A 27,644-nucleotide genomic window follows, 5' to 3' on the forward strand; every position below is an offset into this window, starting at 1 on the left:
CTGTGCTCCAGCAGGCCACACTGGGTTGATACTCTGCTGGGCCATCTTGGAATTCTTGGTATCTTCCTATCTGAATTTGGACTTTACAAGTTCAACCTGATGGAGCAGTGGAGAGGAGCACAGCACAGGAGCGGCACAATGTGCTTCCTGGCCACCCAGAGTGCCTCCTGCACCAGAATTCCTTGGGCCTATAATGACCAGGGTCAGTGAGATGCAGTGTATTCCAGGTGAGCCTGTTACACCCACCATGGGTCTGTCAGCAGGAAGACTGCAGCCCCGGAGAACATGCTTTCCAAATGGAAACAGAACTTGTTTCAAAAATCAGGAAAGAGGCAACAGTGTTCAAGAGACGCAAGCCACCACCCTTCACGACTGCCATGGCACAGTAGAACGGCGAGGGGTAGAATCAAGTGACCATTTAAAATGTTTTGAAATGTTCTTTACTTAGAAAGACATTGAATAGCAAATGGGTTGAGAGCCACAAGAAGCAAGAAGAAGTTGGATATTTGAGTCTACTTTTTTTTTTTTTACAACTAAAACAAAAAAATTTTTTAAAAAGTTACCAAAGAAAATTTCACCTTCATGTATATATAGAAAGTACTGATCAAAATTATATAAAGCAACTATGTATAATTATAAATACTATATATAATTATAATGCCCTAACAAAATATACATTTTAAAAAGTAGTCCATCTCATCCCTCAAAATGAGATGCTCTTTGAGCTATAAGCCATCGTGTCCCCTTGCATCAGTTGAATCGTGTCCATGTCACCTATGCTGATGTTCATATTCTCTGACTAGAACAGCTGGAGTGTGAAGATACCTCTTAAGGATGACCCAACTACCACAGTGCTCCTCCCGGGGACAAAACGTCTTGTTTTGTTTGCCTCTGTAACCTCAGCTCCCAGGACAGGTCCAGGTACAAAGGAAGCATGTGTCAAATACCTGCTAGGTGAACACATTAACTCACGGGAAGGCTGACACTTCACAGGTCCCTCTGTAGAAGTTCTACAAGTTTCATGGACTTTCTAGTCTTCAGTTACTCCTTCACATTGGTCAGGGGAAAGTGAGATGATGTGTGTGTCCTACATCGATTCTAACCCTTTTCCTTCAACCATCTCTTATGATTTTTCATTCATGGAAACATTCGAGATGTTGATTTAAACATTTCTGTACGTATTTTCTCCATTTAAATAAACTCAGTCGTCCTTCACTCATTTAGTTGACAAAACAGCAATTGGTACCTACGTGTCTGAGTGGTTAGCATCACACTGTGCCTCTGTAACAACCCAGCATTTAGGAAGGATGAATCTATCACTCTTTCCCAGCTTTGCACTTTATAGTTGCTCTCTGTATATACTTTCAGCCATTTAGTGAACTAGAAATTTCCGCTCAATCCTTTCCCACATAACTGAATCTGAACCTCTCCCTATGGGTTTTCAGTGACATAATATAATACGTAATTTATCACTGGGGGCACAACCATGTTCACTGCATTTGTGAGGTTTCTCTCCTGTGTGAATTCCATGCTGTCCCCTGAGGGTGTACATCTGGCCACTGGCTGTCCCCCAAAGACCAAATTCCTGTTAGTGAGGAGCCCACTGACGTTCACTGCTGTCTGAGGGGCCTCAGAAGGCACCTGAGTAGTCAGTGTGTTAACAGGGCTCTTCTCCTGGTGGTCATCACAGGTATGCAGTGAGCTGTCTCCGTCTGTGGGGTGTTCCACCTTGCCTGAATCTCCCTGTTTTCCCCTTATGTGTATTCTCTTGTGCTTAACCAGACAAGACATGTATGCAAAAGCCTTCCCACACTCGCTGCAGCCATAGGGCCTCTCTCCTGTGTGAGTTCTTTGATGGACAATGAGCTTTTGCCTTGTGGTGAAGGCTTTCCCACACTCGCTGCATTTAAAGGGCTTCTCTCCCGTGTGAATTCTTTGATGCTTGATGAGCCCCGACCTCTGTGAACAGGACTTTCCACATTCGCCGCACACAAAGGGAGTCTTCCCTGTGTGAAATCTCTGATGAGCCATGAGGCAGGTCTTCTGGATGAAGCCTTTCCCACACTCACCACATGTGTAAGGCTTCTTACCTGTGTGAATTCGCTGATGAACGATGAGGTTTCCTTTCTGGATGAAGCCCTTTCCACATTCGCTGCGTATATAGGGCTTCTCTCCAGTATGAGTCTTCTGGTGTGTGTTGAGCCGTGATTTCTTGAGAAAGGCTTTGCCACCTTCGGTGCATATGTAAGGTTGCTCACCTGTGTGGGTTCTGTGGTGTTCTGTGAGCATGAACTTCCTGGAGAAGGCTTTCCCACACAGATGACATCTATGGGGCTTCTCACCAGTGTGGATGATCTGGTGATCAGTCAGCCAAGACTTCTTGATGAGGGCTTTCCCACAGTCACTGCATACATGAGGTTTCTCTACTTTTTGAGTATTCTGAGGCTTGGGACAAGTGAACTGAGATTTAGTGCTGATGAGTTTTCCATTTTCAGGGAATTTAATTTCAGTATGAAATTGTTCACAAGAAACATGGAGAAAGGATTCCCCATTTCTAGAAATTTCAGCAAAGTTCTTTATTTCACAGTGTCTGCTCTGGTCAATCAAAGGTAAGTTTGTTTTCATACTTTTTTCATGTAAGTTAAATATACCATGCTTTTGCCTTAGTAGAAACCCAGCTCTGTGCTGATGAACAGAATTTTCAAAGGCACTGTGTTCATGCCACTGTACCATCCTGTTCACCTTGCTTTCTCTCTGTAAGAGTTTTGGTAAATGATTATCAATTTCCCAGATTTCTGGACTGTTTGCCTCATGGATTGCATCTTCCACTGTACTCGGTTCTCCTCCTAGCAACTTGGAGAGGGCATCGGGCTTGCTGGCTTGACACCCCACGGACACCAGGTTCCTGCAGTTCTCCAACATCACGTCCCAATACAGGTCCTTCTGAGCAGGGCCCAGGAACTGCCACTCCTCCCAGGTGAACTTCACGGCCACATCCTCCAGCGTCAACGACTCCTGTCAATGAGGCAATTTCCTGGGACTGGATCATTTTCTTCTGTTCTTGGAAAATAGCTGGTCACTGGGATGCTCTGCCGTGGGGTCTTCCAGGCCTGCTCTAAATGCTTACTCAGAAACCTCACTCTTCAATCAAAGCTGTCCCCAGAAATGCTAATGCTGCAATCTTGAAACTTCCTCCTTCATGTAATTGTTTTGGTTCTGAGGAGTCAGGACCGTGACGGGGTAAGACCCAGCGAGAACTGCTAATAAACTGTGCTGTGGTCACCTGGCCAGGTCCCCAGCGTGACCGACTGTGGGCAGAGCAGAAAGCGCGGCTGTCAGGCGGGAGGGCAGCAGAGTCGCTGCTGAGATCTGAAGGTGACGGCCAGGTCGGCCAGCAGCTACGACGTGACTTTCTCCAGACCTACGGTGGTCTCATCGCTGCAATTGGGCGACCGGCTTCTACTTCAGGACCCCCATCCTGCGCTCCGTCAGCCTACGGCCGAGTCTACTTAATGGTCCTTTGTTTTGCCTTTTGAACAGGGGAGCCACATTTTCATTTTGTACCAGACCCTGAAGATCATGTCACCAGCCCTGTCACCAAACCCAGGAGCAGTGACAGAAGAACCATCCCATATTTTACCACCTCCTGAGATCCCAAAATCATGGCCTACACCAGAGGGGTGGGGATATCAGAAAGGAGGAAACTCCTGGGACCATGAAGTGTCTTCTGACAGCTCGGCAGAAACTCCAAGGCTAAACTGTTAGGTGGCCTTAAATGACGGCTCAGGAGCACTCCAACTCAGAGACCGGCGACTGCACCAGAACTTCCTTCTAGGCCATTTTGGGAGGTGCAAAGAAGAGCCAGGCCTGCACTTCCTCCCCAAGGAGTGCAATGACATTGCACAGGGCGACGCACGAGGAATTGGAACTGCTATGAGGATGCCATTGAAAATCAATACTGTGAGAGGTGACAGGAATGAAAGTATTCATTCCAAAACATTTATCCAGGAAAGAGAAGCAAAGACACACACACTCTCTCTCTCATATATACACACACACACATATTTTTACTAGCTGACTTCTAGTTTTCTTATTTTAAAAGTTTTCCATAGACTCACCATTAGTGTTGTGGAGGCCATGAGGCTGCTTTCTGGTCCTCCAGTGGAGCCTTCTTTGTCCTCATGGGAGAACGAGGAGGAAAAGGACCCCCCCTGGGCCTGTCTTACTCATGAGGGCTCCACCCTCATGACCTAATAGGCCCACCTCCCCAGACCACCACACTGGGGTTGGGTTTCAATGTGTGACTTGGGAGGGGGACAAACACTAGACCACAGTGAGGACTCAGTGAGACGACATGATTAAAACAGGCAGCGCAGGGCCTGGCAGGAGCAGGGGCCTCTGGCCTCTCTCCTTCCCCACCCATGTACGGGCCGCTGAGCTCTCGGGCACGTGGTATGTTCAAAGACGAGGACACAATGTGGATGTGACTCATCCACAGAGTTTTCCCAGAGGTGGGAGAAGTTCTGCCAAGTCTCCGGGAAAGAGAAAGGCCAGACAGCCAGAGAAGGCCAGGCGTTCCGAGCAGAGGACACATAAAACAAGAGACCTCTTTCCCTAAATCTAGCATCTAATTTGCTCTCCTGGCTCCAGGAGGCTTGAGGCCTCTTCTTCTCAAATGTCAATCTTGAGTCTCCAACTGTCCTCCCGCCGCCTCTCTCTCGCCAGTTATTCTGCTAAACCTGAGAAGATTCTAAAATTCAGGGGTTATAAGACGGTAAGGGTGAGTTTGGAAGCCATATAAATATACAGTACGACTTGAAATCTGTTTCTTTTTTTCTCTAGAAAAAAATGAAAGACACACAAGCTCCCGAAAAGACTGTCTAGTGGAACCACAATGGAACCACAGGTAACTGCTATTTTTTTTCCTTTTGTTTTTATTGACTTTTCACTTTTATTCATTATAAAAATGTTCTAACTTGCAAACTCAAAGTGATACACACACACACACACACACACACACACACACACTGGGGATTGAATTCAGAGTCACTCGACCACTGAGCTGCATCCCAGCCCTTTTTTGTATTTTACGGAGAGACAGGGTCTCAGGGAGTTGCTCAGCACCTTGACATTGCTGAGGCTGGCTTTGAACTTGCAATTCTTCCGTCTCAGCCTCCTGAGCCACAGGGATCACAGGCGTGCGCCACTGTGCCAGGCTACAATGTAGATTTTAGTGGGGAAAAGTCTGCTTCCTGTGAGCCCTGTCTGCCAGACCTACCACTGGAGGCCACGTGACCTGGGGCTCAGCGCCCACTTGAGGAAGGTCACACCAGCTTCTCTGTTGGACAGCAATTCAGTCTATCAGAGAAGAACCCCCGGCCTGCTTGGCCTGTGAGGCAGTGAGGAAGGAGAGGTGAGCTGTGGAAGACGATGATTAAATACCTGGCATCCCCACATCACTCTCCCTGACAGCGATACTGATGGAATTCTTGATCCATGTCAAAATATTTTCTTTCTGTGACTCTTTCCTCCTTTTTTTTTTTTTTTTGTACTAGGAATCGAATCCAGAGGCACTTAACGACTGAGCATATCCCAGGCCCTTGTTATTATTTATTTATTCTTGAGACAGAATCTCCCTAAGTTGCTCAGGGCCTCACTAAGTGGCGGAGGCTGGTCTTGAACTTGCAATCCTCCTGCCTCAGCCTCCCAAGTCTCTGGGCTGGCAGGTGTGCACCACCACTTTGCCAGATCTTGAGTTCCTTTGCCAGATCCTGAGTTCCAGGGTTCAGAGCTGTGACCTGTGTCCTGGTCCATGCAGCTCAGCAACAGCACACTTTTCCTTGTTGTCAGGGTGCACAGAAGGCGCCTTCCCACCCTCCCAGCCCCCGCCTGCCCTGGGCTTCCTTGGCAGCACCTGTCAGCAGCACACTTGCCTCTGCTTGGGGGCACTTGATCCTGCCTTGTCCAGGAGGCTCCAGGCTCCTAGGGGAACTGCAGCCCCTGCTGCGTCCCACGCCTCTGTCCTGCCCTCGCTTCTCCTGCCACCCATGTCCCTCACCTTGGCGTCTGCAGCTGCAGTCTCCAGCCAGGGCAGAAAACAGGTTTTCAAGACAATACTTCTAGAAAATTGCTCCTGGGCTCCCATACCTCACTCTAGAGGCTATCAAACACTGCAGTAAGTGTATACCTACTGATGTTTAGTGGAAATAGCTTAAGCCAGTGGTTTTGGGCTAGTATTGACCAGACACTGTTATTTTCTTGTAATTTAATAACTTGTTTGTGAACCCCAGGATGCCACTGAATTATGATAATATACGACACAGCCCCCAACTTCAAAGAAATTGTGATCTAATATAATAAAAAAGTAGGAAATGTTTTGGTTTGATGCTTCCATTACAGTCAGCACAGATATCATGCACAAGAACATAACAATTTAAGAATGTCCAAACAGAAAAGCCCTGGGCTAGAGGTGGGACTCAGCCAAACATCAGAAACAAACAAAAAAACCCCAGCAAATCTGCAAATATGAGGCTATTAGAGCACAAGAATAGCATGAGTGTTCCACTTTACAAATAGACCTGACATTTTAAAGAGTTATATCTGAGATATCTTATGTTTAAGGTAAACCCAAAGGGACAAAGTCAACAGTTTTAAAAATATTAAGTGGCTCTCTGGCTCACTGAATACCCCGATCGTGTTCTCAGAGACGCTGCTCAGGGAAACTGTCCAGGGTCCCGGTGAGCACCTCGGACCTTCTCCTCCCACGCTCCACCTCACAGCCTCTGGGCCCTGCACCAGGTGCTTGGTGTTCACCTGTATTGGTGCCACCACATCACCACCTCGATGCCCGGGGTACCTGGCATAGGCTGGCCAGGGAGGGCTCCACACACGGATCCATGCAAGTGTAGGTGGCAATCGCCAGCCTTACTGTCCTGCTGGGTAGACAGTCAAGTCCCCGTGGTGTTCAGTTTCCTGGCCTGTGCTCATTATGAACTGCTGTGTGCAGGGGCCACACAGTAGGTGCATGCAGCCACACTGGGACCCGGCTGTGGAAGTGTCCCAGCAGGACCATGAGAGTACCCTTCTGAGTTTTAACCTGGAGCTCTTCAGGGACATAGAAACTATCACTTGTGTCATTGTTCCTCTGGTGCCTTGCTCTGTGCCTGCCCAGGGATATTCTCAGAAAACAGGAGTTCAGTAGGAAAACGTCCCTTGAACTATTCTTGAAAGGCAAATTCAGGGCATCAGAATGTTGAGTCCCTGGGAGTCCAACTCAATAGATTGACATCAGGGAGTGACCCCAAGTCCACAGGAAAAGAGAGGGCGTCACTCTCCTGTGCATAGGAGTTAAACAGTTGTCTCTCTTCCCACCAGCTTCTGTTCTCCAGGAAAACCAGAAATCATCCTGATTCTCCCTGGGCTGCATTCTAGACAGTTCCTCCACCAATATTAAAAGTCATCTTCAAGCTTATCACTAAATGGGGAACCAAGGAGCTAAAGGTAAAAATAAAATGATCACCCTGGCCAGATGTCTAGTGGATTCGTACACTAGCCTCAGAGTCCTTTGGACCTGAATTTAAAATAAAAGCAAGTTTGTGAATGTCATTTCAGCCTCTTTGAAGGCCATTAGCACCCTGTTATGGGGAGCGCTAGCTATTCAGTGCATCCTGACAGGCAAGGGCAGAGCCACCTGTGGAGATGAAGGTGTGCTAATGAAATTGCATCCAGATTCGAGTCAAGGAAAAGCCATGAGAGGTGGTTCATAATTGACTTCAATCTGACTCTGCAAGCATTTCTGCTCGCTTTGGGACATGCTCATCAAGAGAACCAAAGCACAGGAGCTATTACCTTTTATGCAAAAAAGCTAAAAATAATTCCCACAGAATACTTCAATAGTATTTCTACACCATTTGCTATTTTCCCCACAATAAAGAAAGAGCTTACTGTCTTTAACTGGAAGAAAGGTTTGAAGCAAAATTTGGCAGTTTCCCATTTCAAAAAGCAGGGACGCAGTGATGCTGAAGAGGCAGGCTGAACCGGAACTCGCTGCCGATGAGTGGCAAGGAGGAGAGGCGGCAAAATGCTGCAGAGTGTGGGTGAGAAGAAAAGCAGAGTCCCCCAGGCCTGGGAGGACGCAGGTAGCAGGATAACAGAGGGACACACTCTAAGCAGGCTGCCTCTGTTTGAACGCCAGACCCATGAAGTAGGAAGAGCTGCCCAGGGCACGCTGCTGATTCCAGGAGTCTTACTTTCTCATCTGCACAATGGGAATGCTACAGTGTCGACCTGGGCGGGTTCTGGGGGTGAGCGAATTCTGGAGCCTAACAAACTGAGGTGCCGGCCGAGGCCAGTTCTTTATGCTCAGTGGACTGAAACCACAAACATGTCTCATCTCAGAGCTTCTGAGGCCCAGAAACCAGGAGTGGCTCAGCTGGTGGCCCTGGCTCTGCTCTGAGGTACAGTCAAGCTGTGGGCCAGGGTGGCATCATGGGAACCCTTGAAAGGGCCTGAGGACTTCTTGCCCATCAGCTGCACTCCATGCTGGTGCCTGGAGCCTTCAGTTGGTCCAGGCTTCTGGCTGGGTGCCTTGGTTCCTCTTCACATGGGCCTCCACAGGGGACTCACTTGGGTGTCCTCAGGACATGGGAGCTGACTCCTCTCAGGTGGGTGATCCAAAAGAAAGGGCTCGAGGTAGACACTTGGCTCTCTCATCACCTGACCACGTAAGTAAGTGGCACACACTGGCCTTGCCACGCTCTGTGTGGTCCGAGGACCAACCTGGGACGATGTGAGAATGGACCGCAGGGGCGGGGCCTGGAGGTGGGCGTCACTGGGGGCCGTGTGGGAGGACGGCTCGCCTCCTACCCACTTGCCTGCGCCCAGAGTAAGTGGGAGCTGGAGTAACACCCCACCACCCTTCAACCTGTTTTGGAACCTCTCATAGAAAAAATTCTTCTTAGGTTGTTTGAGAAAAAGGTGGATAGAGGCACCAAGGCGGGGTCATTGAAAAACTGCTTTTGCCCCCCTCCCCATTGTCCTCCTGGGGCCAGCTCTGACCCCCTGAGCACTGAATGTTGGTCTCTGTATTAATATTTTCTGTTACTGTAACAAAACACATGAGGCAGACTGACTTTATTTTTAAACAGCTTTATTTAACTCACAGTTTTGGAAGCTGGAAGTCCAAGATCAGCTGCTCCCCTAGGTTGGGTTCTGGTGAGGGACCGATGGTATCGTACTGGGAGAACCTGCACCAGTGAGAGGTCACACTGCAGAACAGGAAGCCCGCGAGGGACCCCTGGGTGGCCATCACTCTTACAACAACTGACTGTGAGGAGATCTCAAGGGTCTGGGGAGAGCTGCCTTCGAACCCTCTGAGGGCAGTGCCCAGGGACCTCTGAACCTCCCACAAGGCCCCTCCTAAAGGGCCTCCACCTCTCAGCACCACCACACTGTGAACCAAGTTGCCCACATAAACTCTTGGACACACTTACACAAGTCCCAGCCATTCAGCTCCCAGCAGTTTGGACTGTGATGAAAACTGCCCTCAAATGAAGGACACCAACTTGCTCAGCCATGCCTGGGATCCCGAGACTCCACCTTCCACCTGTACCTGGGCATGTGGAGGCAGCCCACTTGCTGCAAGCCCGTGCATCTCTGTGATGCTGCTCACAGCCCAGCAAATCCTGTGGGTGCAGGCCAAGGCTGGACCTCAGGGAGGCCACCTATGCCCAGCTCCTCCCTGTCTTGCTCCCCCTCTCTCTCAGGTTTTCCTGAGCACATACCATCCTTAGAAACCACGGGCCAAGAACCCCATCTCAGGCCTGGCATTTAGAAAACTCAATCAGAGATGGAAAAATAAGAAACAAAACTCACAATTTTGAAACATGTTGTTTTCCACCCAGGGTTTTCAAATGATCACCTGTGAGATCATCGTAATGGTTTATACTTACCTAACACTGGCTCTGTGCTGGCTCCTTCTGTGTGTTAATGGGCACAGTATTCTTCCCATAGAGACACTCCATCATACATCCTCATTTTGTGGGTAAGAACATCAAGTCATAGAGACGTGTAATAGCTTACACAGTGCCTTATAACCAAAATTCTTTATTAATTGGCCAAAAGAGAAAGTTCAAATATAATTGGGGTTTGCAAATAAGTCAACAACAACTAATGTCATTTAAATGGGTCATTTAACTTTGAGATGAGGGGAGGTCTGCAGAAGCCTGGGGACACTGGCACCTCTCTCTCTCCAGCCATTTTTGCCAGTTTCTCTTCGCACGTTCACTTGTCTTTATGTGCCACTGGCAGAAAAGAAAACGCTCACAAATTGCAGTCCCCTGTTCTTCCAATCCTGCTTTCTCAACTCACAGTCTAAATGGGTCGACAGTTTTGGGGAAGGGGCTCGGGCTAGGTGAACTCTCTGTCCTTATATCTCAGGGCCAAGAATGTTTGGAGAGCACGGTTTTCCTCGGAACCTGAATTTGCCAGCAGAACCCCCACAGTTGGAGTTTCCACCTCCTCCTCTGCATCACGCTGATCCATGTGAGGCGAAGCTTTCAGCCAGCTTTGCCTGGTGCAGCGTGCACAGAAGGGGCCTGGGTGCCACTGCAGGCTGAGCACCAGCACTGCCTGGATCCTGCAGCCTCACCCGTGGGATGAGCCCAGGAAGGACACGTGCTGCCTTCTGTGCAGCCGCAAGATGGCAGAGCTTCTTTCTCTGCTCCCCAAGTGACCACATGGAGCTGAGCCCAGGGCACCTTCTAGGGACATTAGCCTGAGTAAGAAAGAAACATGGCCAGGGGGGCCACTGGAACTCACAGTCAATGCACTGTCATAACGTACCTGCCAAGCCCGAGGAACACGATCATGATTTATCAAATAGAAATAAATGGAGAACAGTGAGCCAGGAAAAGTCCTGAAAAACTGTCTTCATGTTTACAGAAGAATGAAGTTGCCCTCTTCCTATAATAAAGTCTTAAGGAAATCAGAAGAAAACATTTAAAAATATCAGAGGTTATCATTTAATATTTTTGGTAAAAAAAAAAAAAGGCATTTTTATGCAATGAGCCAAATTCAGATATTAGAGGAACAAAATGGCACACATGACCATAATTATGAAATGGAATTTTTCTTAGGAGGAAAAGGGTGGCAAAGACCCAAGAGTCAATTTTCGAGTTGTAGACGTCTTTGCACACACATAAATGATGTCTACCCAAAGTGTCTAAGAAGGAATTGTGTGTATCAATTTAGAGCAATATTGAAAGAGTAAATGTAAAATACTAGTAGGCACAAGATGTAAATAGACACATGACTGGTGACAAGATCCAAATGTATAATAGGGATAGAAAACTCATTCCTTATATTCAGGAAAATGGAAATTAACAATGTATTATAAATCTCAAAGAGTAATAGTATATAAAGAAGAAGGTAAAAAATCAAGCACATTTTTAGGTATGGGTATTGTAATTGGAAAGGGCTTTTGATATATTTTGAATTATATTCATCAATTTAAAAACTACTTGAAGTCACCAATTCCATTTCCAGAAGCACCTCCCAAAGAAATATTTACCATATACATGAATATTTTAACATGGTTCATTGTAACTTTATTTGTGATAGTCCCCAATTAGAAATAGAATGCTCATCAAAAAAGAGAAATGAGCCAGGCCTGATGACCACACCTGTAATCCCAGTGGTTGGAGAGACTGAGGCAGGAAGATCACAAGCTCAAGATATATATATATATATATATATATATATATATATATATATATATATATATCTCCAGCCTTGATTTCTGCTCCAACACTATAGCCATTATAACAACATTCTTCTCAATATTGCAACATTTGTTCATATTGATATTTACATAGTATTTTCTTTACAATGACATATTTGTATTTTCAATATATTTGTAAAAGTTTATGCTATTGCACAAATGAAACATAACTACATAACCAATGCAAAAATATTTAATATTTAAAGAAAATTCTGCCACTAAAATATAATGTCTAAACATTGTAAAATAAAAGCCAGAAAATAAGTTTCCAAGGGAGAAAACTGTCAGATAAAGGATATGAACAGCAGTCACCGCATTCTGTGTCGATAAGACAGTATAAGATCTCTAGTTCCACGTCACCAGCACCAGCGCTCCTTCCTCAGATTGGCCCAAGGGGTAGCTGTCTTCTGTGACACCGATGAAGACAGTTCCTTGGTGATCTAAAGAGACTGAGTTGTCCTGCAAACCCATTCAGGTGGCTTCTACAGCACTCTGCACGGCCCTGAGTGCTGCGGGTGTCTGCCCGCGTGTTCCCCGCACACCCCAGCAGGCGGGACCCCACACAGTGATCTCAACAGCTCTCACCACAGTCTTCTGACTTCTCTAGGGAAACACCGTGGAGCCACGCAGTCAGTCTTTCCAGGGTTTTGACACCATGTTCCGAGTAGTTTCCAGCTTCTTTGTGTGAGTTTGGAGCCAGGTTGAACGAGGTGGATCTACAGGAATCTTTTACATATTTAATTGCATACTGAATCAACTTACCTCCTTCCTTCCTCCCTCCCTCCCTCCTTCTTTCCTTCCTTCCCACCTTTCTTCTTTCCTTCCCTTCTTCCCTTCCTTCCTTCCTTCCTTCCCTCCTCCCTTCTTTTCTTCCTTCCTTTCAAGATGGAGTCTTGCAACATTGCCCAGGCTGGTCTCCAGCTCCCCGGCTCCAGGAGCCTCCCACCTCAGCCCCCTAGACAGCTGGGACTACAGGTGTGCACACGGCGCTCAGTGGGCTTCATCGGAGGACTCCCCCAGCACTGGCGGATTTTTCTCGGGAACCATCATAATTGCTGGCTCTGAGATATCAGAGAAAACAGTCTGCACACACCTCCTTCACTCCTCATGATGCTCTTGAGGCTCAGGGAGGTTCAGTGTCCTGGGGGTATAGTGAATCAGAATCGAAACCTGAACCTCAGAACACGGAGTTGCAGAACTAGTCTCTTAACTTCTAAGTGGAATTAGAGCCTGCGAGTGCTCCCCATGTCCCCAGAATAAGGGTCCTGGCCCCTCCACTGGGCCTTAACCTGGGCAGAGGCCCCTACTCAAGCTCCAGAGTTCTTAGAAAGTGCAGACTCGGGGGTCCCTGGCACTGCTGCTTCAAGGTGCCTCAGTTCCTTGAATGAGCTGTCGGTGGCAGAGGTATCTGTGCAGCCAGGCGTGTTTGTATGTGCATACATGTGCACAAACGTGTGCACCCGCTGGCCCAACCCAGCTGAATTCTGAGTCCATTTGTATCATGGTCTCCTCAAAAACCACCCTGTAATCCAACACCATCAACTCCATGATGAACATCTTCTTCTTCTTCTTCTTTTTATTGAACTCGTGTAAGAACAAACCTGCATCGATGCCCAGGCTTCCTGGCAGATGCACCACCGAGGTTGATTTCGCCAGTGCAGGATTCACTCTATGTTGTAGCAGCCTTTTAGCCACCACAGAAACACTCAGCCTTGGTCAGCAATTCCCCGACGACAGAATTGGTCACTGTGCCCTCTGCATCAGGACCCAGCTTCCTTCCCTATCTTCACGAGTCGATTCCCCAAGTTTGGATCTGAGAGTCTGATCCTGGCCTGATCCCTGCGATGCTGAACCGCAGTGCGCTCAGCCCTAACCCTGCTCTGTTCAGAAGCAGCGTGATGCTCTGATCTGCTGGGTAATTGTGCCATGTGGTCTTTGAAAGGCTTTTTTCTTTTTTCTTTTCTTTTCTTTTTTTTTTTTTGAACAGTCAAGATGAAATTGGCTTCTGGTCAGCAACTTGTTTTCTTTTTCCCTCCTCTGAGGTAGAGTAGCCAAAAAGGATTTTGTTTTGTTCCATTTTGCCTGCAAAGCTATGGGTAGCCAAATATGACTACAAATTATCTACATTGTTTTTATAAAGAAAAATATATTTATTTTCCTCTCGCACTTGGAAACGTTGCTTGCTAGGGCCAGGGAACTGATGTTGTCCCCTGATTCCTGTCCCACTCTTACCCTAATTGGGGAGATCTGAGCACACCAGAGGATGTTTGTGGCTAAATTGGGGTATTATGAAAATAGTTCACAAAGCAAGTGGAAAGCTATATATAAAAATGATATTTACTTCTCATTTTAAATGAAGCCTAAGACAAAAGGCATATAGGTAAACACAGCTGCAACATTTTTAGGCATATAATCAAATGCAAAAATAATATTGGAAAACTGTGTTAATTATTGTAATTAAATTGTGAAAAGTATTGATAGAAAAATATCTTTAAAACATATAAAATCAAAATGGAGCTGATCACATTATGGGAGTTTGCTCTGTTGGGCATAAGGTACCTGGATGCATGAACCGGTCCGCCAGCACCCACCACTCCCCAGCATCGGGGCAGAGGGCAGCATGGCCCCAAGGACCAGAGCCAGACTCCATACCTGGCCATGCCTTGGACCCAATTTAAAATTGGGGGGAAATAAGTTTTCCTGAAATAACTGAGAGTTGGTAGAGGAAAGTGGAAGGGACGCAGACTTTGGAGCCAGTTGACCTATATTGGAGTCACCGCCCTGCAGCAACCCCCTGCCAGCATGGGTTGAGTCCTCACGTCCCTCCCTGAAACAGGGACGGAGAGTCTTGTGAACTTGGTGAACTTTAGAAAGCCATACTCTGCTTTGACAAAAGAGTTGTCTAGTGCAAAAGGAAATGTGTCTTGTTTCCCAGGTCACTTTCCTACCCTGTTATATGGACATGAAGTTCATCCTTGCTACTAAATGCCTGGGTTGGAGGAATGATCCAGCAAACAGGGCTCAGCTATAAGGCCCACCATGTTCCCAAAGCCCAGAAGGCTCCGCCTGGCTGCCTTTGGTCTTAGTGCTACTACCCTCCTGGGCCCCTGTGTTCGTAAGACACCTTGGTCCTGGGGAAGGCCTGGAAACCAGCAGGCCTCTCCTTCTGGTCCAGCCTGCTTCCCTCTCGGGTCTTTCTGGAAGTAGAAGAAAACTGTCTCCATCCAAGGGGTCAGTGGTGCCATTTCTCCCTGGTGTTTCCTGTCATCCAAGAAGAAAGGCTTCCTGGAGCTTCGCCTTGCCGCCCAGCAGCGCCCGGGCAGGAGCCATCCCAGAGGCCCCCCATCTGCTGCCCAGGGAGACGTCTGCGAGGAGCTGGGCTGGCTGCCGAGCCCCCGCCAGCGGCGCCCAGCCTCTCCTGTGATTCCCGCTCCACAGCAACCCGCTCTTCAGTTGTCACCGGAGTCTTCGCTCTCACTGGATGAGCAACTTTTTCCCTGGCTGGGGCATTTACCACAGCTTCACAAATGTCTTTTTCTCATTTCTGTAGAGAAAGTGGTGAACTTGCTCATTCCTCAGATCGGAGCCATTGCTGAATTCATTTCTCTCTTTAATTGACTCATTTTTACCTTCTGGCAAAGAACCCTGGGCACCTCCGCTCGTTTCCCTCGCTCCTCGTTTTCACCCTCTTCACTCCAGTGGGCTTTTTTAAAAGGAGGGTGGACAATTATTTCACAAAGACAATGAATTTATAAACAGTGAAGACAAGCCACTGCAGAAGGACGTGGAAACAGTCCACGCAGGCAGAAGTGGGGTTCTGAAACATTCGTGGGTGCGCAGTATTTTCTAGTCCTCCACTGAAATTCCATTCCAGAATATCTCCCTGACCCCCCACCACCTGCCAAGGTGAATTCACGGTTTGAGGACTAGAACTGAAAATCAGAGGGATGTGCAAAGTCACGTAAACCCTTCAAAAATAAATGTTTTTACTCCAAAGAGAATAAAGTATTAACCCTTGTGTTCTGTTGGTGGGAATGCAAAATGGTTCAGCTCCTATGAAAATAGTAGGGAGATTTCTCAAGAAGTTAAACATAGACCTACCATGCCACCGCACAATCCCTCTTCTGGGTGTGTACACCCAGAACTGAAAGTGGGGCTCAGACAGATGTTTGTGCACCAGTCGAATGGCGGCATTATCCACAGTAACCCTGAGCTGCAGGTGACCAGCACATCCATTGGCAGGTGAGTGGACCAACAGAATGTGTTAGTATATACCCACGATCAAATGTCATTCAGCCTCAAAGGTATGAAATTCCACACATGCTACAACATGGATGCTCAGTGAAATAAACCCGATGCAGAAGGGTGAACATCAAATGGTCCCATTACGTGAGCTCCTGGAGTAGGCAGACTCTAAGACAGAGGAAAGAGGTTTCCAGAAGGCAAAGATGGGAATGGGGAGCTGTTGTTCCTTGGCACGGGATTTCAGTTTGGGAAGACAGAAATGTTCCGTAGGTGGATGGAAGTGATCATAGCACAGCAATAATTCCAATGACCTGCTTAAAAATGGTTGAAATGGTAAATTTCATGTTAGTGAATTTTACCACAATAAAAATAAAATGTTGAAAATAAAATGAACCAATCCATCTACTACCATGCTAAGCATCTTTGATGAATAATATTATATTTTGCAAATTAATTTCTTTTAATTATTTGTTTTCTTCAAAGATCTTTGTTTGTGGTATTGATATGATGGCTCACTTAAGGACAATAAACAGACTGGGGACATTTACTCTGTCTTTATCTGGACCTCCATCAAATAGCTCAGTGGACATCTAGTCTGAGAACATCTTTCCTTTTGCTTCCTGGGTTATTCCACGGTTTCCACTTGGCAACGTTTTATGAATTTGTGAGATGACGGTTTGTATCTTCAGCTTCTTCTCTGACTTGATAGAAGATTTCAGGGCATTTGCCCAGGACCCTGTGCCAGTGAGTGTGTGAACTTCCTTGGGACCAGGACACTCCGGCCCGAAGTCAGGCCTGCTTTCCCAGCCCAGAGGAAGGCAGGAGTTCCGGAATGTCTCAACAGTGCATTGAGTGTCTTGAAGCAGGTCAGTTAAACAAAAGGGACTTTTGTTTTTCTCCAGCGGCTGCCTCCACACGCCCGGAAGCCTCAGCCTTCCCATCCACCCCTGCCCTGATTTCTGGCTGTTTCTATAGGAGCACCTGGTGTGGTAGTGAAGACGCCCTTGCAGTGGGAAAGTCTGTTCTGCCCCAGGCTATCCTCTTCCCCATTCCCAACTCAGGCGCCCTGCTGGCTCAGGGCCTTCAGCACCTAGGAGGATGTGGCCATTTCCTACCGTTTACTACCAACAGACCAGCTCCACCAGGGTCAGAAAAGGGCGAGGCAAGATTTGAGAAAATGTCTTTATGGTTAGTTTGGCTCTCATGTGATCCCTGGGCCCCTCTGACTGAGAGATGGCTTCGTCCGAGGGTCCAGGTATCATGGACCCCACAGGCTTCCCAGCCCTCGGTGCTGAGCTCTCCAGCTGCCCACTGGCACTGAACCTGGCACCACCCACTCCTGTGTGCAGAAGTCCACCTCTGAGCCCGTCATGCCCACCTCTCTTGGTCTGGGTCTCCTTGAAGCAAGCAGAGTTGCTACTTCCTTCAGCATCCACCTTGCCCAGGCGAAACCTCACACCGTCCCCAAGGCCACCATGACCACCTGCTTCCCTGTCACCAGGTCGCCCACTGCAAAGTGGAGAAGAGGGATGAGCTGCGGCCTGCGGAGCCTGGGCAGCCAGCCCAACGGGATGAATCTGGAACCTCCCTTTGGAACGTGGGAGACCAGTTCCCTCTTCTCTTGACCACTAGTTGAGATATCTAGACTAGTAGGTTCCTATTTAACTCTCCGTGGATGTGTGTTGAGTGGGCAAATGAGTCGGTGGAGAGTTGCTGTGGGTGGAAGGACTTCCTGTGCAGGTCTCTGTTCCAGTCCAGGTCCAGACCTGTCAACGGCAGGAAATGCTCTGCACCACGCAGCTCCTCTAGCTTTACAAACACCCGTGGGCGGTGACCCAGCCCCTCAATATTCCAGTGATGTAATCGTTGCCTTCCCGTTTTGTTTCAGTGATCATAGATAGTTTAAAGATATTTTGTCCACACAATAGCACTGTAATGTCATTGTACTGGCAGGTCACTGAATAAATAGTCTGAGCAGGATACAATAAGTTACAGAGATAGGCTTAAAGTCATTTGAGAAGATGGGAGGAGAAAGGATCGGGAACAGGGTCACTTCCCACCTGGCGTCTTCCGTCTTCCATCCTCCTACCAATGTACAACAAGGGGGCTAAGTTAGAGCTGCAGAATCTGAGCAGTGAGAAACTAAATAAGCAATTATGAGCTCATGGATAATAAGTGACAGATGGCTTCAAATTCAGACATGTTTCCAAAGCCCCTTTGGTTCGGCCTGGGCGAACTCTGAGGCGGCAGAAGTTCACACTTTGGTGTGCTTGGGTGTTAAATTGCTCTTTTGAATTTTTCTCTCTCTGAACTACTTTTCGGAGAGGAAGATACAGTATGAATATTTCCCCGCTGGACCATGAGCTGCATGAGAGGGGAGACACACCTTCGTCAGGTGTCTGGCCGTGCAGGGAACAGTGCCTGCTGCTGAGCACACAGAAAGCATCCTACCCCTAAACAGATCCAACGGTGTGTGGTGAGGCCAAATGGTGCCCGGGAAGGACAGAATCCATGACACACCTGAGTGTGCTCATCTGAGACAGGTTTTAGGAAATGCCTATATCGTAGAAGTTAAAGCAAACCCAAGGTTGGACACTTTCATTCCTTTGTGAAATATATTGGTGTGAAATAAACTCGAGAGACAGAGTGAAAGAGAGAGAGAGTTTAGTCTGAGGATGGTTTCCTTTCTAAATAGGTGAGCAGTTGTGGCAGCTGACAGGAACACTCTGGCTGACACAGTAGGAGAACGATGACATAAGAACCAACGTGTAAAACTTTCCCTTAAAATGTAGCACCCAACTTTTTTTTTTTTTAAATACAATCTCTGACAAATGCCTGAGATACTGGGAAGGTGTGAGCAAAGGGGCCAAGGACCTCCATCTGTTTCAGGCTTCCTGGCCTGGCTCACAAAGAGTGGTGGATGGAGTTCATTGGCTTTCATTACCATAGTGGTGGATGCTTTCACAGCTCTTCACAAAACATGCTTTATTTTCCCAGAGATTCCATCCTTCTATAATGCTGACCCAGAACCAGGAGCTGCCACCAAAGCTGGTGCTGGATCAGTGCTTGACAGGGTGGAATGAAACGCAAGGCCAACTTAGTAAGGACCCACCACCCACCCATTTTCTTCTTTCCCACACACCAGCTGTGCAGCCAGTTCAGGGGCTGCGGACCTGGACCTGCTGGTCCTAGTAGAGAGGAGGCTATTCCAACATTGGGATCACAGAGGGGATGCTCACAGCCCAGCACTACCCTCCACCCCTGGATTTATAGAGACTGTCATCCCTGCACTTCTCCTGTTTCTCCAGCTGCTTGGACTCAACGCCCCTCACACCATCAGGGGTAGGAGTCCTCAGTGGCACCTCCATCTGCCTCTTCACACACCTCATGCTCCAGCCTGCTTTCTCTTTCTTGAGATGCTGAAATAAAATCTTAAATATCACCATCAAAATTCTGTGCTTCGAGTTCCATTCTAGAACATTGAGACAGGCCGCCTCAAAATCCATCCTCCGCCAGGAGTCCCCATGCTACCTGCACCAGGCTGAGGGATCCTGGCACGTCTGCCCTTGCCTAGTGAAGCTGTGCTCAAGGCCTCGCTCCTGAGATGGCAGCAGGCTGACTTCTGATACAGTAGGGATGGAAGGACTGGGGATGTAGTTCACTGGTGCAGTGTTTGCCTAAAGTAATGATGACAATGGTGTGGATGATATTTTCAGGTCTAGCACGGATTGCAGATCAAAGTTCTTGAGCAATGAAAGCATTCATTTTCTACTAGTCCGAAACACAAAAACGGAGGAATGCCCAGGTTGATTTCTTCTCTGCAACCTGGCAGGAACCAGGCCCATTCCTTTCCTCTGCTCACCACCCTCTGGGCTGACTTTGGTCCGCAAGCCAACCTCCTCTGTGGCCACAGGATGGCTTACAGCAGCACATCCCTACACCTCAGATAAAGGCAGAAGAGGCCAATTCTTTCCTTTGCCTTTATTCTTCAGTTACGGGAAACTCTCCCACAAGCTCTCTGGCTTGTATCCTGTCGGGTGTCACTGGTCAGCAAAGCCAGCCATGTGCATTGCCCAGCCAGGCATTGGTGAAAGGAACACATTCACCATAGTGGACTTTGATTGCCGTGATCCATTCATGGGACAAGGTCACTTTCCTGAAGGGCATGGCTAAGAGAGAGGGCATAAAACATCAGCATCCTCTACAGTAAAGAAGGAAGGGTGAGGGCATGAACCCAGGGCATCCTCTCTGCTTTACAAGCTGTGATAAAACCTAAGCCCCCTGAGCAGAAACTACCTTCTGGAAGTAGTGCCTCTTTCACTAAATGAGCAAATATTTTTTGGAATGTATGGAATGGAAGAAGCTCTGAAAGTCACTGGGGAAAATACATCAACTGAAGTTCTACTGAACACATCACCGTAATGCAAGTATGTGTTTCCTGTCCATCTCTCTCCCAGCCTCAGTATGGCAGCTAGTGTGGGGCCAGCTCACAGTGCTGGCTGGCAGTCTTAGAGGCAATTGCGCCAAGTCCCCACTGAAAGCTTGCAGACTTGGGTCATTCCAGCTAGTCTCTTGGGTATGTTGGTCATATAAATAGCATCACATCCTTTTTATAGAAAGTTTGTGACATCCTGCTCATGGATGGGTTGGTACCTTGGCTAGTGACTTCCTGTTCTAGTGATGCAAGATGCTGTTGATAACTTCCCAAGCCCTGTGATCCGAGTGAACAGTGAAGAGTAAAGAAACCTCCTTTCCTTGCATCCAGGGAAAGAGGGTTTGAAAAGAACCGCCCTTCCTCGTGTGACTCAGACAGGACTCACAGCTGCCCATTTGTTTGGCTGACCTGACCTTCCAAATTCCCATTCACTGCCTCATAAACGATTGGACCATTTTTTGCCATTAACCAACCTGGGAAAAACACCTGCTAACTTGACTTAGCCAAACCAGTTCTGCTTCTCTCCCCTGCCCCAGGACTCTGAGTTTGACCCACTCTTGGATATTGGAACCAGAAACAACCTGGCCCTAAGACCCCCCCCCCCCGGGAAGCCCCTGGCATCAGGGGGGTAAACCAGCTGCCCACCACCTGCACACACCTGCCCCAGCACCTGTTCAGTGAGCCTTACTTACACTTCACTGTAAAGGAAAATCCCGCTGTGACCACGGGTCTCACACCAGAAGCCCCTTTCCCACTGCAGTGGTTAAAAGAGTCTTCCTGAGTGGAGTCTTTCCTCACCCCAACCCAAATTTGACCTTTTGCACAGGATTATGCCTGATTGTGTCCCTCTGTGAACCTGGGTGCCTTTGCAGGGGCTGGCAACTCCAGCACAGCAGAACTGACCACCCTGAAGGGACAGGTGGAGTGAGTCTGTGCTCACACCTTCCAAAGCCATGGGCAGGTCAGCGTGAGGAGAACCGCCATGCACATGGCCGTGAGTGCCGGAACGCGACTTCCGAAAGATGGTGCTTTTCTGATTAGTGTCGTCAATGACAAGAAACCGGTGGAGAAACTTGCCGAAAATTAACTGGCTCAATTGTCAGACCTTCTTCCTCAATAGAAAGAGGAAAAGCTACCCTCACGATCAATGATGAATGCATTAGTATTGCAAGAAAGTGCCCATTGGAACAACAGTACAGTGGACGGTTTTAGAATCATTACTTGGGACGTGTCTACATAAGATAGTGTGGGGTTGGAGTCAGTACTAGAGGGGGCGGGCTGAAGTTTACCATGGCTTCAGAAATGGCAAACTTTCTTAATTACACTGGTTAAAAACCTTCCCAGGCTCATTAGAGCACGTTATATTTTAATGGACAGCGTTCCAGCACATTACATTATCATATAATTTAAAATGATGCATTATTTGGTAAAATTATCCTAACTTCTAACCTGCTTACTTCTCCTAGGATATAATTTCTAGACCAGTTTAAGTAACTCTATTTCATTGGAATTAATAGCATAAAATAAATAAATTAGCCAACAGATGACTAGATGTGAGGTCAAAATAAGTAGTTTCTCCACCCCTCCCTCCCATCTTTCTTTCCTTCTTCCTTTCTTCTTTCCCTCTCTCCTTCCCTCCCTCTTATTTATAATTCAATTAAACTTTTTAACTAACTGAGACTTACCCCAGATTCCCACCTATATGGTAAGATTTGATTAGATATTAGAATAATTAAAATGTGTCAATGAATTGCTTCAGAGAGTGACAGGAGCTAATGGGCCCAAACCCTTTCTTTACACCTCTCAGCCAGCCCCCTGGGTAGCTGCTATTTGATTCAGTGGAGCATTACAAATGCATTATTTTTGTTGTGGTTTTCCAAAACTTGGAGATCTCAGAGTTTAGATCACTACATCTTAACACACTAACATCGAGGAGAGTTGAAAATACATTTCACAATAGCCATTCCTCCTTGCCACTTCTGTGGCCATTTAAGTTGCATATTTTACACAAATTGGGCTATCAGACCCAGTGTGACACGTTCTTCCATTGTTAATGGAGAAGAAACCAGATACGATGTTCTTTATATCAATAAAATTTACAGGCCTGGAATGTCAATAAGGCAGGGTTGCCAAAGTTAACAAATAAAACGCGCCCAGTTAAAGCTGAATTATTTCTAATTTTCTATGCATTCATACACTGAATATAAGAAAAATATTGAATGGGGAATATTGTTATGATATGGATCTGGAATGTCCCCCAAAGTCTTCTATTTTGAAAGCTTGGTCCTCAAGGCAGCATGTCCAGAAGTGGAGCTTTGTGGAGATGATCGGATCACGAGGGCTCTGGCCTCATCAGTGGACTAATAACTTGATGGCATCATTGGAAGTTATGGAAACTGCAGGAAGTAAGGCCTACTAAGAGGTGAGTCCTTTGGGGCATGGCCTTGTGGACTCTGTCTTGTCCTTGACCCCTTCTTCCCTCTCCTTTCCACTTCCGGGCCACCACGATCTGCACATCTTTCCTTGGCCCTTCTGCATGATGTTCTGCCTCACCTCAGACCAGAGCAAGGGAGCTGGCCAACCCTGGATAGAAACCATGGGCCAAAGACATCTTTCCTAATTTTAAGTTGTGTGTGTCAGGTGTTTGGGCCACAGCACCAAAAACTGATGAACACATATATGAATAGTAAAAAGTGTTTGTGTTGTTGTTCTGACGTGAATTATGTTTCTAAGCTTTATAGTTCTTTAGCTAAATCCATTATACATGATTTGGCACTCCTTAACAGTTCCTTATTTTACAGAACTTCCTCATACAATACTTTAAAGTTGGAGTTTCTGTTCCACTTACATCAACACAGCTTCTACAGTGACCACATCTAACTCATTTCATTCTTGGTCCACAGAAAATCAAGTTCGATGTCAGCATTATGAACATATACAGGTACTCAGAAAATTGCTCTTAAATTGGATTTGTTGATGCACATAACATCTTTCATGACATAACTTGTTTTTCCACTCTTCAGGATTACATTAAAAATTCTTGACCTACTTTAAAAAATATCGTTTGCTTACCCTAAGAATAAATGCGTTGCCATGAATAGGTCCCTTCTTCAACACTCTATACACATTTCCATAAAATTGGCTCTTGCTTTTAAAAATCTCATTTGAAAGTTTTTAGTCTGAATAGCTTAATAAGAAATGGTTGTTACTGAGTAAAAATAGTACACGAGTAAAGAAAATTTTTTTCTGCACTGTGGTTACCTGTATTCATGGTTTGTCATAAAAAGGTGAAGCATTTGGATCTTTAAGTTCTGCAATAATAATTGAAACTATCATGTGTTTCTATTATGGAAATAGATTTTCTTTGGTACTCAAAAACACATTTGCAGTTTGGGAATCAGAAAGTGATTCTGAGCAGGAGAAGTACATCAGACATTCATTTGGGCTCAGTGGCGGAGGGTTACATACAGTGTGGAAGGTCACTACAAGTTCTGCCTCCTTTTTGCATTTGAATTCTCTTAAACAACAACAGAATGTGTTATTTTATCACTTTTTTTTTTTTTTTGGTTTTGATTGAGAAGATCCTGCATCTCTGAGGCTTAGCTGTTAGTATCTTCTGGCTTATATCTGACTTTCCACCATTTTCATAATATGGAATCAACAAAAGCTATGCAAGAACAGATTGTTTAATAAATGTCCACTGCTCACAAAATTCATCCTTATGACATTTACACTTGCATTTTGCAACTCTGGTGTTCAAATCCACACAAATTTAAAATTAATAAGAGCAACCACCACAAGAACTGGAAAAAATTGAATGTGAGTATCTCAGTGCTTTATTAATATATGCCATTGGCAAGTCCAAACTGTGACCTGAGGCTGAATAAACCCTTAAGAGTGTTGCTAATTAGTAAGCTAATGATAAAGTAAACTTGGTATCTGGTGCGGAAAAAGGTAAATTTCTCATTTCCCTGGGAGGGAAGGGAAGTTGCAAGAGAGGCACAGTCTCTCCTAACAAAGCTGAGCTGGTCTTAGATGAGGTTTGGGAAAGCCTGATGTCTTGTCTGTCTTATTGACACAATTCCTGAGGCTGGGTCAGTAATAAAGAGCAAAATGTATTTCTTGCAGTTCTGGAGGCTGATAAAACAGTGGGTCCCCCACCGGCAAGGGCCTTTTTCCTGTGTCGTCCACCGTAGAAGGAGGAAGGGCTCAGAAGAAGACCTGACTCTCCTACAAGCCTCCCTCGGGGCTACCAGCTCACTCCGGTGATAACCCTATTATCCTCCTGCCCTCTAGGCCTGACCACATGGAATTAGTTCCCACCTTCTAACACTGTTGGATTGGGCTTGTATTCCCAGTACCTGGATTTGGGGGACAAGTTCAGACCCCAGCTACCGGCCTGGAGTGGACAGTAGGCTTTCAGGAGCGGGAGCGCCTGGACCCAAGGCAGCTGTGCTGAGGTCTCTGGACCCAGGCTCAAGGTGGGGTACAGATGCTGGGGAAGGCACCAGCTGGGGAGGGATACAACTGCAAGACTGTCGCTGATTGGCTGCTTGTCTGCCTGGGGCTGTCGCTGATTGGCTGCTTCTCAGAACAAGACTCAGGCTGTCCCCAATTGGCTGGTTTTCAGAGCCTGTGTCCCTGCGGAGTTCTCTCTTCTCAATGTGGGAATTTGTGCCTGACTTGGGACGTGGGCTGAGGAATAGTCTTTCTTAAAAATGAAAACAAAGTACTTTCAATGCTTCTCAGTGCCCCTCTCGGTCTTTCCCCAGACCACCCCCAGGAAAGACCCTAGAGATGATCCACTGCTGTTCTGCGCAGCCCCCTGCCACCACTCAGGGATGAAGGCGCCAGTTACTGAGCCAGAAAATAGTTCCATGAGACTCTTGCCACTTAAATAAAAGCTGAATCTGAGGCACGTAAGACTTCCTACACCGATGTGGGACAAGGACAAAAATCAGTAAATACAGGGCAACCTGACACTAAACCACCTAATACAGTGGATGTTTTGCCAGCCAATTATTTTTTAACTTGACAAATACAAGCGTAATTAGCTGAAGTTCTCCAACTAGCTCTGACTGGTTAGTGCGCAGATCTTCAGCCATATCTACCCATCTTCCAGATCCTGTTCCGTGTCTTTGCTTTTTTGGAACTTAATGTTGTCGCGCTTCCCTCCGTGTTTCTCCTGACGCACATGTGTTTAAGTGGAAGGTTTCCAACGCGAACATCTCCAAGATAACACTCTGGGAGCTCACACTTGAAGGTAGAAATACAGACACTGGAATATCTGCAAGTTCTCTTCGCGTGGTCTAGAAATTTAAGGGTTGAGGGAGGTGCAAAGATTTCATTTTATCCCAAAACATCCAAGGGTAGGGCAGAGAGAGACCATTTGGTTTACCACCTCTCATTGTTTTAGCAGTCTACTGCAGTCTAATCGTTTATTTAATGTCCTCTCTCTTTTTTTGCCTTGACTGTCTTGCCCAGTAAGCTGTTGCACACATTTATGATTCTCTGCGTGGAAGAAAAGAAGAAGGAGAAGAAAAAAACACTTCCTGGCATCTGTTCTGAATTTTTTTTCTTTAATTTTCATTTTTACCTCCTTGTTCTATCATCTGTGTTGGGCTCAAAATAGGAAACCATGTTGACATTTTCCAACCCATTTAAATTTTATGTTCTTTAATTAAAATCCCCCTCTTAACTAGATAGACATCTAACCTGGCAGGTGGATGCCATGATACTACATTTGAATAAAGACAATTTGTTAACCTCCCCCTTCCTATAGGAAAAAAAAAATTGAAATTACAGTATTTCTGTGTTATCTGAAACCAAAGGAGATTCACACACTTTTAATTTTCTCCCAAGGTCAAGAACTAATTTAAATTGACAGGAACCAAGTCTGAAATAGCAATATATTCCCTATGTGCTGACTCCTGGGCCTGCTTTCTGTAAGCTTGTTGGGGGGAGAGGAAAATATTATTTGAGTTGGTCAGAAACTCTGACTATACTATCCATTTCCAAATTTCTCAGTTCATATATCCTGCTCACAACCCTGAGAGCTGCTGCAGAGCTCTTTCTCTGGCCCCTTGCATAAGCTACATAAATAAGAGGACCATGCTCTTCTATGAGACAGGGGGGCCACATGGAACCTAAGCAGGATGCAAGTACCAGGTGTGTTTCAGAGAAGGCTTCAGTTACACTGGACCAGTGCGTCCAGGGAAAAATTACTCAAAGGCAGGCCTGCTTTGCCTGATACCTAGGTGCCACATGCCATTGGGCTTGGGCTTGTCTTCCCAGTACCTGGATTTGGGGGACAAGTTCAGACCACAGCATCTAGACCCCTAATATCTAGAAGAATGACTTGCAAATAATGGCCTCTTGTTCTTTTTCCTGATTTTTGTTTTTAGATGGGTATATGCCTTGCAAGTAAGAAAGAGTAGCCCCAGCATATCTCAGAAAAAAAATATTAATCCAGAAATGTAATCCACATAAATTTGTTTGTAAGTGCTATGCTAGAAATTAGACATAGAGAAGATTGGGTGCCAGCCCTCAAAGAAAGTGCATTCTAGTGTGAAAAACAGATAACACACAATAAAACCAACACATGTATATTACAGGTCATAATACACGCAATATGGGAAAATTGCAGCATTATGAGAATTTAATGAGGAAGGACATCTTTCAATCGGCCTGCTCAGGAAGGCTCACCAAGTCCTTGACACAGGTGAGACCTGAAGGATTGGCATGAGAAGTCTTTGTTCCCAGAGGATGGAACAGCAAGCCTGTGGTAGATGATCTGTGGTCCAGCCCTGCCCCACCTGTGCCCTCCCACAGGAGAAGGAGAAGCTGCAGACAATGATATTTTCCAGGATCTCTTTCCCTGTTGGTTCCAGGATAGAATTTAGCAGCAAAAACGCCATCATGAATCTAGAAGCAAGAGAGGGGCTCCCACAGTTCTCTAGAGGTGGTGTCGCCAGACCTGGGGGCAGGCATGGGCTTCCCAGAGGCTGGCGTCAGGGGCAGCTGCCTGGCTGCTGTGACAAGTGGCAGGCAGCTGGCTGGAGCTCCTGTAGGCCCTGGGGAATCAGCAGTTCCGGGGGTGGGGGCCTTACCATCCACCTCTCCAGTGCTCCCTGCAGAGTTCCCAGTGTCTCCTCACCTGCCAGCTGAGTGGCCCTGGAGTTCCCC

At 46.7% G+C, this 27,644-nt stretch overlaps 1 pseudogene; it reads right to left on the reverse strand.

The window, feature by feature from the left end:
* Nucleotides 1-1,431: 1,431 nt before the first annotated feature.
* The window catches only part of LOC144249616 (zinc finger protein 350 pseudogene), a 77,327-nt pseudogene continuing 51,114 nt past the window's right edge, over nt 1,432-27,644 (reverse strand).

Source organism: Urocitellus parryii, chromosome 12 (genome assembly GCF_045843805.1).
Source record: "Urocitellus parryii isolate mUroPar1 chromosome 12, mUroPar1.hap1, whole genome shotgun sequence".
In the NCBI taxonomy this organism is placed as follows: Eukaryota; Metazoa; Chordata; class Mammalia; order Rodentia; family Sciuridae; genus Urocitellus; species Urocitellus parryii.